Source organism: Humulus lupulus, chromosome 9, assembly GCF_963169125.1.
Source record: "Humulus lupulus chromosome 9, drHumLupu1.1, whole genome shotgun sequence".
In the NCBI taxonomy this organism is placed as follows: Eukaryota; Viridiplantae; Streptophyta; class Magnoliopsida; order Rosales; family Cannabaceae; genus Humulus; species Humulus lupulus.
The window spans coordinates 55285056-55293095 of record NC_084801.1 but is presented as its reverse complement, the minus strand read 5'-3'; positions in this window follow the sequence as shown (position 1 = coordinate 55293095).

Sequence of the window (8040 nt, the reverse complement as noted above, 5' to 3'; positions counted from 1 at the left end):
TGCAGTTATAGATGGAGTTATTCCATGTGGAGTGACCAGTTCAGTTATGAGATAGAAAGAATAAGGTTTTGAGAAACAGGATTGTACCTTGAGTTAAGGTAACATTCTAGAAAAGTAAGGTCAAGGAATGACCAGAGTAACTGGAGTCAGTTATGCGGAATCTATATTCTGGGTAGTACAGATAAAATTTCAAGGACAAAATTTCTGTAAGGAGGGGATAGTTGTAACAACCCAAATTTCCTAATAAGGTTTAGGACCTTGATTAGGAGGCCGGGAAGGCCATAATTTATTTATTGTGCTGTTACGTGATTATATGCATGATTATGTGGGTCATATTATTATATGATGATAAAGGTATGCATGGGGTTATATACTCTGTTGTGAGGGTATTTTGGTAATTTGGCCCATTGAGAGCGTAATTGCATACTTGTGTGTATATTTGTAGGCTAATGTTGAGATCACATTATTATGTAGGTATGTCTGGAGCTTGTGGCTCGGGGCGATCCTAACAAGCGGTTTAGCGGGAAAGTCACAGCAGGGATTTATACCCGGCTCGGTGTGAGCCTGGGGATGTATCTGGGAATTTGGAGAATATATTGGAGACAATTTGATATTGAGAAATATAATTGGTGACTAATTAGATGATGGGAATTAAGTGGTAAATATTTAGGACACTTGAGGAGTTAGTGGGAATTGGGAGCAATGACTAAAATGCCCTTAGGATATTTAAAAGCTTTGTTTAATTGGGAGGACAATATGGTCATTTGACTATAAGGGATAAGTAACATCTGCCTTTATGTCTTAGTGGAAGTTGTAGATAAACTCAGAAGCTTAAGGAAAAGAAAAGAAGAAGGAAAGAAAGAAAAACAGGACACTTAGAGTTATCTCTCTCTCTCATTCGGTTTGTTCTTCTCGTCATCATCTTTCTATGAGTTTTGGAGCTGGGATCTTAGAGAAAGTTCACACGGGAGTTTGGGGCTAGAGACTTTGGTGAAACTAAGGAGTTATCAGGGATTGGTTACTCAAATGAGGTAAGGTTTAAAGGGTTCTGTTGAGTTTTCTGAACTTTGTTAGAATGGATTTCTAATTTGAGGCTTTGGATGGAACTTAAGGGACTTAAGCTTTGGGGATTGAGGAGCTAAGGACTGGAGGGATATTAGAGGCAACCTAAGTTGGGCTCTCCATAAAAGGTAAGGTTTCTGGGTTGTGCTTTCTTGAATTGCTTGGTAGTTGCTGGTTTTCAGATGAGTTCTTGAGTTCTGAGTTCTATGGTTGGCTTCTTATTTTGGTGACGCATGTGGCTAAGTTTTGGGTTGTTGGGCCATTTGGGATGAGATATAGGTGATGGTAGACTCACTTTGTTTTGTAGTTGAGGTTTGGAAGGGTTCCAAGGGGTTTTGGTTCAAGAAAATCGAAGAAGGGAAAAACAGAGTGTTGCTAGTCTATGACTAGCGCTGTAGCGCTAGCCTTTGGGCGCTACAGCGCTAGGCTTGGGCTTTCTGGGCATTTTGGTTCTGTTTGTAGCGCTAGAGCGCCCTCCTTAGAGCGCTGTAGCGCTACCCTATCTCCAGAAAGGGGTTTTCGAGTTTTTCCTTAGGGTTTTTACCCGGAGGCTCGAGGTTTGATTCCACCACCCCATTTGCTGGAATTAGGGCTTCCCGAGGGCTCGGGATTGGTCCCAAGGCTAGGTTTTGGATTTGAAGTTTGGTGGTGATTCTGATCTATGGCTGTGACTAGGTACACACTAAGGTTCAGATGGGATCGTGCTTGAGGATCAATTGAACGAGCTAGCGAAATCTAAAGGTAAGAAAGCTGCACCTGATTATGTGGTTAGGTTGGGACTAAGTGTTCCCTATGTTTGTATGAATTATTATGTGAATGTGATTAACCATGTGAACATGATGGGACTAAGAGCTCCCTATATTTGTATATCATGTCATGAGGTGGTATTATGCCATGGGACATGCGATAACCGGCCTAAGGGTGTCAGAATCAATATTTGCGCACAGGGCGTGGCTCGGCCACTGGTAGCTGAGGCAGCTTATTTATCACTGAGCTCGATTAAGCTAGCTGGAGTCAGTGGGTATTACACTGGGGGCGGCCTAAGTGAGCCGAAGACAGTGGGTTAAATAGAGGGTGCGACCTAAGGGCGCCGACCCTGAATATTATTTGATGGATGTGATAAACTGTTGATTATGAATGTGATTATTGTGTTATGGATATGATTTGCTGATTGTCTGGATGAAAAATTGATAATTTGTTGAGTGTTATCACTGATTGGATAAATGTTATGAATTGCTGAATTCCTGGTTATGCATTGGGGAATATTTGATTATTGATGTTGATCTTGCTATGATATCATGCTTTCTTGCTGGTCCTCGGCTCACGGGTGCTACGTGGTGCAGGTAAAGGCAAGGGTATACTGAATCAACCTTGAGTTGGAGAGCTCTGGGGCGAGGTGTACATTGTTAGCTGCTCGGCCGCCACGGTCGGGGAATTGTACAGGGACAGAAACCTAAAATGTGTATTTTGCCATTATAGTGGCTTGAATTATTTATAACTTTTGAGATTCGCTGTATCTAAATCATCTAAACCCTGTTTTGAGTTTCCCTGTATTGAACTGCCATTTTTAATGAAAATAGCCTGTTTGTGACCAAAATCTTTTATTCCTAATCCGTTGATGACGTTGGGTTCACATTTTGTTTAAATGACTTGATTAGCAAGTCTTGCACTATTTTAAACACACAGTGTAACGGTCTTGGTTATCCAGGGCTTTACATAAGTCAACTTCTATTGTGTGGCTACAACATGAAATGATTATGTATTGCATGTTAGTATCGAGACACATGCACCTATATATATATATATACTGTCGTAGAAATTTTGCATAGAGACATTAGTCTAGTGGGTGCTGATTCAAAAAATATGATCGGTAGATATCCATCATATTCTATATGGCTGATCCATGTTACACTGCTTGATTTTATTATGTCCGGTTCATTACCACGACAAGTGGCCAAGTGGGGAGGATTGCTAGTTTCAACCTAGGGGTGCCAAAATTAATGGGGTCTAAGGGCCCTCATTCTTACTTAATCAGTGAACGGTTAGAACCCGAGCAAGTTCTCTGATAAGTTATTCCCGGATAGTAGCCGTGAATATTGGTCATTCAATGAGAGTGCCTAGAGATACTAAGGGTGGCCAAGTTTCTGTGAGGTAGAACACCCTAGGGGCAACTGCTCACCAGCACCACTGATTAACATTGAACTCTCTGTAAACCCGTGTAACTTCAATTACACTCTTGAATAGTAGCAATGCTCTAGGTAACTTGATGGTTACCCTTGTGAGGGATTTACACTCTTGAATAGTAGCAATACCCTCGGTAACTTGATGGTTACCCTTGTGAGGGATTTACTCTTGAATAAGTAGTGATGCCCTAGGTAACTCGATAGTTATCCTTGATGGGGATATTTATTGGCTAGCTCTTAGTGTTGAGACTCGGTTCTCTCTTACAGATTAGCAATTATGTTGGAGGGCATGATACACCCTAATTGTTGGAAATTATTGAACGTTGGTCTCGAATTATATTGTGATATATTATATCTGCTTGCTTTGGGATTTTCTAAGTGCAGGGATTTATTTGTTTAAATGAAATAGTTTGTCTTTGGTTATCAGGCATAACCATAAGTTTTCCAGGACGCTTTTGCATTCTTGAAATTGATTGCGTAGGGTCTGGATGGATCCGGAACCCTAATCTTTGTGAGGTATTGTTATCTATGGACAGTAACTTGGTCAATGACCACCTGTCCTCTCAGCATGTTTTTGTTTTAAAGTTGAACTTACTAAGCATTTTCTCTTACCTAGTTGTTTCTTGTTGTAGGTAAGAACAAGGGCAAGGCAAAGAAGTGAGCGTTGGAGTCTGCCTTGTGAATGTACATGTGGACCGACCATTTGGGAAGTTGTTTTGTTTTTGGAAATGTTGTTTTATTTTCATAAACTAGGCTCAGTTTAATCTTCATAAACTATGTTTGTATTAAATATTAAGTATGTCCATATGAATTTTAAAAGTATTTTTATACGGGTTGTTGAGGCAGTTTGTACATGAAAAAGTTTATATTTTCGCATTATCGAGTCTTAAAAAATCCAAGACATTATATAGTATATCACATTCGGTATTTTATCAGGTCGTTGTCCTAAGACAACACCTATAGCATGATCAGAAGCATCACATTATTTCAAATGATATTTTCCAATTAGGGGGGAAAATAATGGGTGTAGTAGTGAAAAGAGTTTTCAATTTATCAAAGGCAACATTGCAATCATTATCAAAGACAAAAGCATTTTCTTTTCCAAGTAAATGGCATAAAGGTTAAATTTTTTTGCTAAAGTCTTTTATAAATCTTCTATAGAAACTGGCATGGCCTAAGAATGATCTAATTTCTTTCGATGTTTTAGGTGGGGGCAGCAACAGCAGTATCAGTGGAAGGAGCAGTAGTAGCAGGAGCAGCAGTAGCAGTAGCAGTAGTAGTAGCAGTAGCAGTAGTAGTAGTAGTAGAAGTAGCATTAGTAGTAGCAGCGGCAGTAGTAGTAGCAGTTGCAGTAGGAGCAGTAGCAGTAGTAGCAGTAGCAGCAGTAGCAGTAGCAGCAGTAGTAGTAGTAGCAGTAGCAATAGCAGCAGTAGCAGTAGCAACAGCAGCATCAGTACGAGCAGAAGCAGCAGTAGCAGTAGCAGGAGCAGGAGCAATAGTAGCAGGAGAAGGAGTAGAAGGAGCAGGAGTAGCAGTAGCAGGAGTAGTAGTAGTAGCAATAATAGTAGGAGTAGCAGTAGCAGTAGTAGAAGAAGTAGCAGTAGCAGTAGCAGCAGTAGTAGCAGCAACAACAGTGGTAGTAGTAGCAGTAGGAGCAGTAGCAGCAACTGCAATTGTAGCAGTAGCAGGAGCAGCAGTAGCAGGAGGAGCAGCAGCAGCAGCGGCGACAGCAGCAGCAACAGTAGTAGTAGTAGTATTTTAGTTTTCGTGGTTATTGGTTCAAGCCAGGATTTAGTTGGAAACTCATAGAAACAGTTATGGATTTTATAAGTTTAACATATAGTTTAGAAATATTAATTATAACATAAGGTTTGATTAATATAGCTGGTCCTAGAAATATTATTTATTATAACCTAAGGTTTACATAGAACTAATAATAACGTGACACTTGTCACAAGCATGATTATTGAGGATTTAAGCATTTTAGATGAATAAATTAATAAAAGATAGATCTAGAAGCTCTAGAACCTTCCAGCAGTTGTTATATTACGGTTTACTCAGTCAAAGTTGTTTTAACAAACTTAAAACATGCTGAAAGTGTGCAAAAACGTGTTTAAAATATCAGCATATGCTGATATATCGCATCTATAGGGGCCGATATATCGCCTACGGATGATACAAAAAACACGTTGATTTCCCACGAAAGAAACCACAGAAGCTTGAGGCATAGGTAGGGGCGATATATTGCCTAGGATAGGCGATATATCGGCTCTTGGAGCCATTTTTGAAACTTTGTAGATTTAAATTAGAAATAGCCCTCAACCACTTGGACTTGCTCTTGAACATTTTTGACTGAGTTTTGGGCATCTGTTGAAACAAAAATTCAAATCTTTTAGTTTTATATTCATTTATTTATTCATTTTAAAAAGGGGTTAGTTTTAGTCCTTGAACTCTATAAATAGGACCTATTACTCAACCATTTCATTCATTATTCAAACATTCTTCAGAGGCTCCAAGCTACTAAGTTTATTCTAGAGAGAAAACACTACGGTTTGGGATTTAAAATGTAACGACCCAAATTCACTAATATGGCTTAAGGGCCTTGATTAGTGTGCCGGGAGGGCATAATTGGCTTATGTGTGAATTTATTGATTTAATGCATGATTACATGATAAGCATGCTTGTATGATTATATGAATATAAATGTGATTAAATGTTATACTTGTGAGAACCACATCATTATGTGGGTAAATCTGCAGCGGGCGACTTGAGGCGATTCTAGGGAGCTGGATAGCGGGAAAGTCACAACGGGGCCTAATGTTTGACTTTTGACAAGTCAAGGGGTATTTCAGGTATCGGGTGGTTATTTAGATTACCAGGTTATGAAAATAAATAATTGGAGATATATTTGAGGTTAGGAAGTCTAGGTGGGAATATTGGGGAATTTTACCATTTTGCCCTCGGGGACGTTTCCGGTACCCCGAGCCTTGGGATTAACTTAATTGCTTAAGGATAGACTTAAGAAGATTTTATAAAACTGTGGAATATAGCAAACCAACCCTCTCTTCCTTTCTCTCCCAAAGAAAAACACAGAGAAACTTAGTGGTCTTGGCTGGAATTCTAAGAATTGAAGCTGGAGTTTAGAGGATTAGCTCAAGGGTTATCAAAGGAACTTAATCAAGGTTGAGATTAAATTAAGGCTGGAACCTTGGAAGTTAGGCCAGAAAACTCTTGGAGGATTGGTTTTACAGCTGAGGTGCTAAGCTAGGGCTCGGGGATCGGATCGCGCTCAAGGAGCATTGCTCGTAACTAGTTCACTTGGAAGCCAAAGGTAAGAAAACTACACCTGGTTGTGTATTTGTAATGGGACTAAGGGTTCCCTAATATGTATACATTGACAAGGATGGTATTATGCCATGTAAATAGTAAACCAACGGCCTAAGAGTGCCAAAGGTTACACTTGCGCACAGGGCACGGCTCGACCATTGGTAGCCGAGGACAGCTTATTATGCACTGAGCTCGGTTTAAGCGGGCCGGAGTTAGTGGGGTAAACAGAGGGTGCGGCCTAAGTTGTTGGCCCTAGTTATTATGTGATTTGACTGTTATTAATGATTGGTTGCATCTTTGATTCTGATTACATGCTATGTGATTAATGTGGAATGTTAAGTGGTTGATCATGCTTGATGAATTATTCTCTAGATAGGATTGTTGAGATGTGTAATATGTTTTCTTGCTGGGCCTTGGCTCACGGGTGCTACGTGGTGCAGGTAAAGGCAAGGGCAAACTTGATCAGCCCTGACTTGGAGAACTCTGTGAGCAGAATGTACATGACCAGCTACTCAGCCTCCACGGTTGAGAGAATAACAGGAACAGGAAAGCTATAAAAGTCTATTTTTCCTTAGAGTGGCTGATGGAAGTCTGTATTTTGGAAATTTTGTAAACTAACCTTTAAACACTGTTCCTTTCTGGGATCCATATGTAAATTTGTTAAGTATATGAAATGTATCTTTTGAGACCAAAACCATTTTATCCTTAGCACATTTATGGTTTAGGGACACGTTTTGACTAAATGACTTGATTAGCAAGTCCTACACCTTTATAAATACACAGTGTAGCGGTCCTGGCTATCCAGGGTGTTACATAAAAGCTTTTCAATCTAAGCTTTTCTAAACACATGGGAAGTAAGATAGAGTGATATTTTTGTATTGAGATGTAGATCAAAGTTCTAGTCCATTCAAGGTATTCTTATCCTCAGATTTAGTTCATCATAGTTCTTTTATTTTCTTTCATTTTCTTTTGGATCCTAACTCATTATTATGGCTTTTGGTTAGGTGTTTAAGTTTCTTGAAACTTAAGGTTTTTCGGTAAGTTTTTATCTTGATGGTTTAGATCTCTTTTTCATCTCCATTTCTTTTGAAATACTCATGATTCTTATTATTGATTTTAGGAGTTTTCCAATCTCGTTCTTGTCTCCAATATCCCGGTTCTTGGTAAGGAAAATAGGTTAGACTATATGTGTTATGATATGTTTATATGCTATGATATGTTATGTGTTATGTATATATGTATGAATATGTTTTTAGTCGCTTGGGGCTTATAGTTGCTTAGATAGCAAGCTCCAAGATTTTTATCATTATTGTGGTTTGGAGTTATGATTTACCCTACCTCGATTAGTAGAATGAGGACCTAGATGGGTTATCATATACTACCTTGTGATCTAACCTACCTCGATTAGTAGACTGAGGACCTAGATGGTTTTATCACATGCTACAGTAATGAGTTAATGGCCATTAAT